We start from the raw sequence: 11,133 nt of genomic DNA, 5'->3' as shown, positions 1-11,133 counted from the left end.
ATTTTCACAAGACATAACAATGAACTGTAAAACTCAATCCAGCTTGGATCGTGTTGAAAATCATGCGGTAGAAATTAAAAATTATTGTGATGGAAATTAAATGTCAGACAATGTTGATGATGTATCAATGTTTACATTCGAAACTGATTTGGAAACACTGTATCGCAATTGATTAGAACAAAAGTTTGAACATAAAATTACAAAAAAACAACTTTAAAATCATATGCGACATTTAGGACATAAGAAAGGTAATAGAAAAACGATACCAATTATTGGATAAAATAAAAGCGGTTATCTCTGTGCGTAGTAAGAATATATATCCAATGCAGAAACTATGCTTCCAAACCATCCAACGCACCCTGCAATCATGCGGCGCAAGTTCATTCGTTCATCCACCGTTCGCCCTCGGCAGCCCGAAGCACGCCGACCGTCGACCAGTTCATTTGTGCACCGACCGCCGGAGCAGTGAGTCGCACGTTTCACCGTCCCAACAGAACTAATACCGGGCCGTTAGCTATTTCTGTGTCTACAAGAAACTACTACTACTCCCTCGTATTGCGCTTTGCGCTGCATTATCAACAGTGCATTATTTGTGATTGTAAGTGTATGTGTGTGTGTGTGTGAGGCAAAGTGTTTGTTTTGTGTTTGATTTGAAGCGATATTGCTTCCCTCGATTGTGCGCCAAGTCACACAGGGCGCGCCTTGCGTTACGCGGCTTGGCGCAGCTTGCAGCACAGATTAACTGTGCTCACGTGTCCATAAGTGAAGCATCTTAACAACGGGTGCGACGTAAGAGAAGGTACCCGACTACTTAACCGCGCACTAACCAGTGCATAGTGAATGCGTATTCTAAGTACAAATGTCACCCCCCGAAATAAACGGTTTGCGTACTATGTTAGAGCGTTGCGGATCTCCAACTGTGCTGGATCGCTGGCAAAGGGGATGGAGGTGGTTGACAGCCACGTTTTCCCTCTGCCCGAAACCTTACCCCCTCCCTTGCGCGATAACTACGCATCATCAGCTCAGGGACAGGGAAGCGGCCACGGAAAGCCAGTGCTACGCCGGACGGGCGCAAGTGGGAGTTTTGAGTGTATGCACAACAACAACCAACAAGGGTGCGGGGCTGGCGCGAATATCGCTATCGTGAATATGTGTGTGATCGGCGATGGGGCCGCCTTTAAACTCGATCGTCGCCTCAGTCGCATCGTTACAACGACGCCGCCTCGGCCTTCTTGGTTGTTGTCATGGTTGTTGTTGGTGCCGCTGCTGCTGCCGTTGCTTGTTTGCTGCGTTAGCAGCACAAACGCAACGTGGTGAAGTTGTGCGCCGAAACGAAACGCAAAACCCACCGTGGACGACCATGCGTCCACCCTTACCGGCCAACCCTTGCGTGTAGAGTGTGTGTGTGTGTGCGCGCGCGTTGGAAGAATGTGCTGATCGGGATGGGGTTTCTGTTTTCGCCTTTTCCTTTTGGGCCACAGAATATGATGCACAGTGAAAGATAAATTGTTTATTTCGCCAAATTTATCGTCGTCGTGTCGTGCCGCTTCTTCTGTTTTTTTTTATTGCGTGTGTGTGCTCTTTGCGTTACTGTTTGCCGGTAGATGGCAGTAAAAGCAACCCCACGTTTAGTACGTTGGTGCGGTTTTTGTGGCGAACGTGTGTGATCCGTAAGTGTGCGCGCCCGAGAACGGTGTGTGAGTGTGATCGTGGAGCTGCGATCAAGTTTGTGAACATCGGTGCAAAGAGTTTGCAAAGATCGAAGTGCGAAGCAAACGGTGCTAAAGTGGTAAAGTAGCTAAAGATCAGTTGGTAAAGAGGTGGAGAAAACTAGCCGATAATGGATCTTGCTGCGTGCTGTCGATCATCTTCCAGAAGATCAACAACTCTGGCTCTACCGTCCCCATCATCATTGTTTCGGAATAGTGACGCAATGGTTATGCTCTATGCTTCATCTTCCATCCTTACCCTCCCTAAAAAAAACCCACACAACCACACATACACATTAAAAAACGTTTCCAGAGCATCAGGTTTGATGAACCGGTTTTTGAATCACGTTCTGGTGGATGCTGCCGGTAGTTCCTGTTTTTTTTATTATTATTTTTCTTTTCGGGAAGGGCAATGTTCGAAAAAGATTATTCCCGAAAAAAAAATGAAAGAGAGAACGAGAAAGAACTGAAGAAAAATGGGGCAAAATGTTTCCTGCCACCACTCCATAGAGACGAGAGTGTGCCAGGAATTCGCGATCGCTTGATCGTGTGGAGGTGTTGATCGCCTTCCATCGTGATCTTTAGTTATTTTTGGGCGAATGTTTGTTTTTACGACAACTTCCCTGTGCTGTTGAAACACTCAAATGATCTTCTTTGAAGTTCTGTTATTTAAAAAAAAAATCTTAGAGAAAGAAACGGAAACAGTAGCCCGTGGAGTGAACGATCAGTTCGGTGCGAGGCCATTTATAGAATGGTGCGAAGGTGGTTTATCACACCCAGTGGGAGTACATTTTTTATGTTTACACACACTCACACATTCATTGGATGGTTTTATGCTGGCGAGAGGTGGAATTTTCCAATCCACAAAACTCCCAAAACGAACGAGTTTGCACAACAAAACGCTCTCAACGACGCAAAACCGAGCGAACGTGTACGTGTTGAAGTTTTTGTTCGCGCTAGTTTTGTAAATCATGCGCGTAACTTTGTTTGACACTTTGGCGCGGAGCTTGTTCGGTCACTTCAACGTGTGTAAGTTTTCATTGTGCTCCAAACCCCTGTTTATTGTTGTAGTACCCTCATTTTTTCTTCTTCAAACAATAAATAAAAAGCGTACCCAACTTCCCCAATTGGCCTATCGGGACTTTGGCGGAAGAAAAAACATGCGATTGAAGACAAACCGCACCGTCGACACGCTGGGACTGTGTGAGCAAATGCAACAAAACACGGCACGGTCAATATTTAAACAAGCACAACCAACCAGCCACGTACCGGCTGATAGAAAAACGTCCGGTTGACGAGTTGAAGAATACGAGCTCGAAATGCAGCACATATATTGAACTTTACGCGTGTCGTTTTGTGAAGCTATAAGCTCAGCCATCGACACATGGACCCTGCTGCTGGCAGAGGAAAGGAACTTATGTGTGTTTTATACTTTTTTTCTCTTTCTCAACTGTCCACTTTCTAGCTTTCTAACTTTTGAATAGACCCACGCTATGTGTCCCCAACACCCAGCCATGGCCAGTTGCACAGATTATCAATTCTACAGTTCTCCGTTCTGTTCTAAGAAGTTTCGCTTTTCTCTCTGTTTCTTTCTTCCAACGTTTGTCTGTGTCGTTTGCATCTTACCCGTGAACTTCTAGCCAGAAGTGCGACAACCCTTTCGGACAACGGGAAACTCGTGCCTATCGTACGTAACGTAGCCGGGTTGTGTATCGTGCGAGATAAACCGTTCGCCAGAGTGTGTAGAACTTGATGATAAATCGTACACAGCGCGATTGGAAGAGCAAACGAAAGCAGGGGGAAAAGAATGTAAACGATAACACAGCAATATAAAAGTTTTAACACATATGGCATATTATGGGCAGGGAAAGTAAATGAACCAAGCACCAAGCCAAGTGTTGTGCCGCTGCGGACTAACGGTCCCTAACGAATTGAGATATGATAAAGCACGGAAATTGTATGCTTGTTGGAACGGTTTCTTTTTTACATGTGTTTGTTTTGTTTGCTTGTTTTTATATGATCTTGATGTTTCAGTGAAGTTTGATTATTTGTATCTTTTGCTGATTAATTTGTAACATTTTTGTGAATTTAAAAAAGCGATTTAGAGTAAATCGTGATTTTTATGCTTACGTGTTCAAACATACTTGTATTTGAATTTGTTTTTTTTTTTCATTTGCGAATTAAACTATTATTTTACATACTATGTTATGCTTTATTTTATTTACTCCGTCCTGCGATCTTCATTGTACATCAATTTTAGCTTTTTACCAATAAATGTAGTCTGATTTTATTAGTTCCTGATATTCCACATATTACAAAGTATCTCTAGTGATTCCAACACCATAAGAAAATATTGCAATTTCGTAAACTACATTACAGCACGCTAATGCTAAATTCAATGTTCCTTGTCGATGGCTACTTGGAGCTACGTTTTACAAACAATTGACAATCTTGAAATAAGATTTTACGAATCAGAATTTAAACATCCGATTCTGAGCTGGACAAAGACATCCTGCATTTGTGCTTATTTTTGCACAGTTCATTTTGAGCTCTCTGGATCAGAGTACAGTATCTCCCCGAGCTACGCAAATAATGCATTCCGGAGACTCAGATTTTCAAGTAAGTCGAATATCACGTTTTTCTGTCAAAATATAGTAGATAAATAGTGATTTCTGATTAAGAATTGTTTTCTTTTGCAATTGATTACTTATTTAATACAATTCATGTCGAATATTCGGTTAATTTCGAAAGCAAACTTTTGGCGAAAATGCAATTGCTCCATGTTTGGTAGAACCATATGGTCTGCATGGTCAGCACGACTCATACCTTGAATGCTCAATGCCACCAAGACATCCAAACAAGCTTTTAGCATAGTACGTCTTTACTATTGTCAAACTTCCAAACGCGCCAGCTCACTCCACCTTGCCACAGGGTTTTTTTTGTCTGATCACATCCCATACCCTTGGCCGGAAGAGATCCGCTTTGCACGTCGCAAAGTCCACTGGTCGCGGTTTCGGAAATCACACACACGTCATGCGTGCAGCGTGCGGATGAATCATCGAACCACAACGGGCAACAGCCAGGCAAAATAAAAAAGGTGAGCCCGCAACTGGTCTGCGATCACAACTACTCTCGCACGTCGTCAACTCAGACAACTGTCCAGACCAAGCTCTCGCGCAGCTTCGATCGTGCTTTGGGCGCAGGGATAGGCGGTACTACACACCTGGGTCTGCGAGTTGTACAAACATTCAAACTTCATGCATTGTAATGCGTTGTAAAAGTGTTCACGAACACACATACACAGCAAGCTCAATCAGAATGAGTGTAACAACGACCCCCTCTCTCGCTTGCTGGAATTACGATGGGGGAGTGGGGCGCACCTTTACAGCGCCACCGGACTGCGACGACGCAACTGCGACTTCTCCAGCTCCCATGTAATCTCCAGCAGCCAATGTTTCAGTATGTTGAGAGTAAATTGACGAAAAATTGGAATAAAAAACTGTCACCAAAGTGGGAAAGCCCCACAAATATTGTTTGACATTAGAGCCGTGTGGGTTCCAAGAATCGAAACTGATCGTTAGTTTCCCGGTGCTCTGGTAATGTCCCACCACACATTCCGCCCGGAGCACACTCATTGAACCGTGACGTCAATAGTGCACCATTGCACGGATGGTGCCCTCGTTTTGGCGGGAGAGTTCAATAGCGTTCAATTGATCTTCCCGTCGATCCCATCGATTAATTTCCGGCGCAACAGTCCGCTGCTGCTCCAACAAGGGTGTGAGAGCTGCACACAAGCGTTGCAGTTGCGTATAACTTCGGAAAAGCGAATAAGAACTCCATTTCACCAAACGAGCTTGTGAGTGTTGTTTACCAAAACCGAGCACAACGAGCGCCATTTGTGTTTTTGTTTATAAATGTTTGGTTTTTGTTCTTATTACCTCTTGGTCGGAATGCAGGCAGCGCACATTGCTTGTACAACCGAATGTGTGAAGGAATGAACGCATTGAAAGACATTGTTGAGTTGGGTGTGGTTCGGGATGACATTAACCAGAACCCACTGGCCCGAAATTGGAAATTTGGGATTTTGGAACGTTTCTCGAGCGAGATCATGCGCGTAAGTGAAGTCAAGCCAACTCAAAGAATCAACAACTCACTGCATGATCATCATCACCATCTTCGTCATCTTTTCTCTCTCCATTGGCACGAATTGTGGCCCTATGTGTCATAAGACACTCTGACTCGATGCACACTAGCGCACGGCTGACGCACCACAGATACAGTGCCCAGACAGTTCCACATTCCAGTTAGCAAAGGTTGGCAGGTAGAATCGCGGCATGGAAAGTGCATCAGCAGCAGCACTGGCAAACAGGCACGATCACTTCACCCAAGTATTGTGTTTCAATGGTGGCCATGCTTGCAGAACCGGAAACCACAAACACGAAAGCGACAATAGCAAAGTTACCGGGTGGGTTTAGGTTTCCGTTTCGGGCCCTCGTTTCGGGTGCCATCGTCAGCGAAACAGGTGACTCTGCCCTTTTCTTGCGAGCGCGTAGGCTACTCCAGCCAGAAAACCCACCCAGGCTTTAAATGTAAAAGCCATGCAAAAATGCAATCCACGCAGATGTGTGTGTGAGATATACAGAGGATGGACAAGGGTGGGCTACTGTCATCACGGTTTGTTGGGTCGTATTCGTGCATCAAGTGACGCGCTCTGCCCAAACACAGCGACACTTGCTAGACGGTGGATACGTGCGTAAGGACCGAAACGTTCCATGGGCAGAGCCATGCAGGCTTATCGTATCGGCCCTGTCCATTTGTCCCAAACGGCAAAGCGGCTCTTAAGTTCGCTTTATCTCTCCGTCTCCCCCGTCTCTTTCCCTTTTCTGCGACAACTGTGGTTTATTTTGTTAAGCCACTTGGCTGGTGGCGGTTGGGCGGATGCAGAGTGCGCGCGCATCGTAAAGGTGCAACGTGCTGCGCTTAAGGCAGTGTAGTTGGTTTAAGTGCAAAAGTGCTTGCAGTGCAAAAGCTCTCTACTACTACGAAGCAGGCTATTTTTATTTACTTTACTGGACAAATACTCACAATTGAAGGTGTGTGTTTTTTTACTCAAAAGTGGATCAGGAAGGAAGTATCTCGAAAGAGGATGGTTTTTTCTATTTACCTTTTCCGTGCAGTGAATAACACTTTCTGTTGCTTATTCAGTACACTAGCCGGCGATGATGTGTGTGTATGTGTCTGTCTGGGGAACTTTATTGGGCAATGTTACCTTAGACGGTTTACATGTGTTGCCCAAACTGATAAGAAATAGGCAAACACTACGGTTGCGTTAATACGCGAACCATATCTGGCTGGCGACAAACGTGTTGCGTTATTAATATTGTGCTAATGGAATTTTGCGGTTTTAGGGGAGATGGAAGCAAAAAAATCAGATAATATTGTAACAAGATACTAAACTTAGTTCTATTTCAATTTCAATTCGAACCCATAAAACTCATTTCACAGTTTAATTTTCCACTTACTACCACTTACCACAAACATATTTATCGAGACGTCAACATGGTTCAACTGGAAGAATAAACTACTGTTTATTTATTAAAGATCAATTGCTATAAATTTGCATAACTTTAGGCGCAGTAATTAATTTTACATTAGTATTTGGTGCTGAATTGTCACCTTTATCGTATGCTTCTTTTTATATAAATTAAATTAAGAAAATTATAAATGTTGGCTTTTAAGATACACTGGGTGTCTAATATTTCTGATATTAAGATAGTTAAAAATGATCAATAGGTATAGAATTGTCTAAATTTAGGAGCATTCCGCTATGTAGTGTGATATTTTCGTCTAAGCATCCACTGTCGTGACATGAGGTTTTATTTTATAAAAACATTATAATTAATTCTTCTACAAGGGAGGATTATATTCTTAATCAAACTGTACTCATTTCTGCACAAGGTTGAGCAAGAAAAATAATGCGATGCTTCTCATTGTTTTTATTATTTATATTTTTTTTTAACACTTATAAAGAGTTACATAAACAATTCAATGGTAATGAAATTAACAATAAAATTGCTATTAAATAAGTTTTATGTTTACATAACGATGAACTATTGTGCCTTTTCGTTTTGCACATTAGGATTGCAATGTGGGACAAGTGATAACCGTTGGCGATAACGTTCATTGATAGAAATCGAACCCGGTCTGACGGGTTGCTTTCAAAACAATGGCCGTTGCCATTGATTCGCTCTGGTTAGTCGGGTTGGCAGATGGAGCTGGAAGATCTAAAAATAAATCCCCAACTGTAATGCATTATTAATGTGTGAACATTTCCATCCAAACAGTTTTGCCATTTCCAACACTGGAAGTGCACGTTCATGAGTGCACTGTTGATGCAAATATGGATTCAAAATAGTGCAATAAAAACGGGCAAATCATGTTATATTAGGTTGTTTGTTACTAAAATAATATGTATGTATCCATAAACATCGCAAAATTCACTTATCCTATAAAGAAAGTGAAACAGAACTAACAAAAATGCACAATCAAATGAAAAATATTCCCTCAAAAGCAACTCCCAATTTGCATGTGTCACACACTTCTCCAGCAAACCTCCGCAACAACGGCTCTGGAATTCAATTGAATGCATCGAAAAAATCTGCATGGAATTCCACTAATATATTCCACAAATGTAACACCGCACAGAAAAACCTGCGCTATGGCTTCATTCGCCATTCGTGTCTTATTGCTTTCTTTTACGGTTTTATTTCAGCTCCCATTTATTGCTGGCATCCTTCGGGCTGTAACTCAGACCCCCCGTTGAAGTATTAATCTCACTAGTTGGCATTTCGGACTATACCCATTCAGCAAGCTCGCGACTAGGACTGTAATCAGTGAGACGTGCTAAAACTTTTAAAAACATTTCACCGTGCTTCTTCCGAACGAGACAATTGGGTGATTCATGAAGCTTCCGTTCGGTGGTTTGACTTACTGACTCCAAATTCTCCCGGTCGAGTCCAGCAACGGATGAGTTCAGTTCAGCGGACGCACCGGCACCGGTTGACGGCTTTTTGTACGCGTTGGTGTGAAAGCAAGCTGCAAGTGTAACGTGCCTTAATGCGCCTCAGTTGAACTTTCACCTTCCCGCTCAATGGATCAAATATTCTTAGAAACCACCCCTAGACGCTCGGAATGGGTGCGCTACAACAATTTGTTTCATTAACGCTTCGTTAGAACTAGGTTACAGGGCTACAGACCCTCTCCCCACCATTGCTATCTAGTGAGAAGTGTTCGTGGGGGGTGACTAGTGGGGGGTTTCGCGGTACTAAAAACCCATCACACATGAAAAATTCCGGAAGGTGACAAGAAAACACGCACAACTGTGTGTGTATGTGAGTGTGTGTTGACAAAACACACATTCGGAAACGAGCACGATTCTGACCGCATATTTGCACCACATGTGCCCGGTTGTTAACGATCATGCAAACAACAACCACTGCCGCCAAACGATGATTCGCGCGCATACTTTTACTTCGGCGTGGTCTCTGGCGCTCCGAGGTGGCGCTCCTGCTCTTGCCTTCCCCATGGACACCCATATGTTGCGAGTTTGTGGCGTTAATTTACTCCCGTAGCACACAAACACACAAGTGCGATGGTGGTGATGATGATGTCATCATTATCATCACTGCCCAAGTGGCCAAAGGGGCATTTTGCTTCCCATTTTAAGCGCCCATTCAACCAAACCCTACGGCGGGATGCGGTCATCTTAAGGACGTCTCGCCACACGAGAAAGGAAAGGAAAACAAGGATTGGTAGCGATCTGGTCAGGTCCGGCACAGTCGCTAGGGGAGAATGGTAGACAAGAGAGGTCACGACACACTAGTTTAACGCCACTGGGAGGGAGGTGGGAAGGCAAACCACTGATATAGACCACTTGGGAGATGGTGCTTCAGCTCCGAAGCCCGGTACGAATGCGCGTGTGTTGTTAAATCACTTGAAATTGGTTCTGCCAGCTGTCGGCAGTGGAGGGAGGAGATGTGTTGACCACCGCGGATAAGGGGCGCTTCTACTGTCGTGGGTTTTAAAATGTATTTTAAACGAAAGAGAAATATTAAAATGGGCATTTCATAGGATTTTGTATGGTTGTCAGTCACCTTGTATGTTTAAAGATCATCCATAAATTACGTTACATAGAAAATGAAAATTTTCTCCTTTCTCACCTAGTTTTTTCCCTTTTTTTATTTTGTAATATACTGTACACCTTGAACAGAAACATATATTTAATGGTGAATAATGTGGATGCTTATTCTACTATACAACATAAAACGCAGAACTAGCAGGCATTCTTTCGATTTAACCTTTTAAAAAATGGCCTTTTTGTTGAATAGAGTTTGAATCTAGACATGTAATACAGGTGGTCCTCGCGATACATGGTTGATAAGCATCGAACACGGTGCAAAATACCGCGTATTTCAAATTTCCTCTGACAAATTTCCTCCTCCGATTCTCGTGATTTCCAGCCAAAATATCACTAATTTTAGTTTAATTTTATAAGTCACTTTATTAATTATTTGACATAAATTTGATTGAATACAACAGTTTGAATCCTTTTTAAATAGTTTTTAACATTCGATCAAAGCGGAAATTATTTTTCCATTTAGCATCATTTCTATCATTTTACAATTGATGCGTCAAATCAGTACAATATGCTCAATAAATTGTCAGATTTAGAAAACCGCGAATCTCCGAATGCGCGTATAAAAGGTACCGTGTATCTCGGGGACCCCCTGTGTGCGTTTCGTAATTTAAGGATGATCCCTTAAGTACAAAGCTACGTTTGTTTAAAGTTTGCTGTGAAGATAATTTCATAAGGTACTTTTTAGGTCTCGGTCTCGGTTTAGGTCAGCCGGTCTCGTAGTACAGTCGTCAACTCGTACGACTTAACAACATGCCCGTCATGGGTTCAATCCCCAAATAGACCGCGCCGCCATACGTAGGACTGACTATCCTGCTATGGGGGGGAATCAATTAGTCACTGAAAGCCAAAGCCCATAAGTGGGTACAGGCAGGCCTTGACCGACATCGGTTGTTGAGTCAAAGAAGAAGAAGAAGACTTTTTAGGTACTTTAACTATATCCTTCTCAACAAAAAAGGTTATTCGTTAGTTCTTTGCAATCGATGCAATCGGTTCATTTTTACTTCTTATATCAAGTATACTTTTAACCTTTTACATGATTTCTCTTGTTCCTAATTACTTGTAAAAAAATCATACTGCTTTGTGTGACTTTTTAATTAAATTAATCTCAATAATTTGTACATCTTTTCAATGATTCAGATAATACAAAATTATTATATTAAAAATTACATCAGTAGATGCTATCCTGAATGCACCCTCGCAAATGCGTTCTCAGCGTGACACCCTAAA

At 42.7% G+C, this 11,133-nt stretch overlaps 1 protein-coding gene across 6 annotated transcripts in view; it reads left to right on the top strand.

Annotated features, from left to right (window-relative positions):
* Positions 1–448: 448 nt before the first annotated feature.
* The window catches only part of LOC120900592 (vascular endothelial growth factor receptor 1), a 29,220-nt gene continuing 18,535 nt past the window's right edge, over positions 449–11,133 (top strand). For 5 of the 6 annotated variants that reach the window (XM_040307811.1, XM_040307813.1, XM_040307814.1 and 2 more), the window contains exon 1: positions 449–598. The gene's annotated coding sequence lies outside the window, so the exon portion shown is untranslated. Of the gene's footprint in view, positions 800–11,133 lie in introns of all 6 variants that reach the window. The other variant, XM_040307810.1, reaches the window with a different exon arrangement.

The sequence above is a fragment of the Anopheles arabiensis genome, chromosome 3, assembly GCF_016920715.1.
Source record: "Anopheles arabiensis isolate DONGOLA chromosome 3, AaraD3, whole genome shotgun sequence".
Taxonomy (NCBI): Eukaryota; Metazoa; Arthropoda; class Insecta; order Diptera; family Culicidae; genus Anopheles; species Anopheles arabiensis.
Note: the sequence above shows the minus strand (reverse complement) of the source record. Positions and strands in the feature narration are given on the sequence as shown.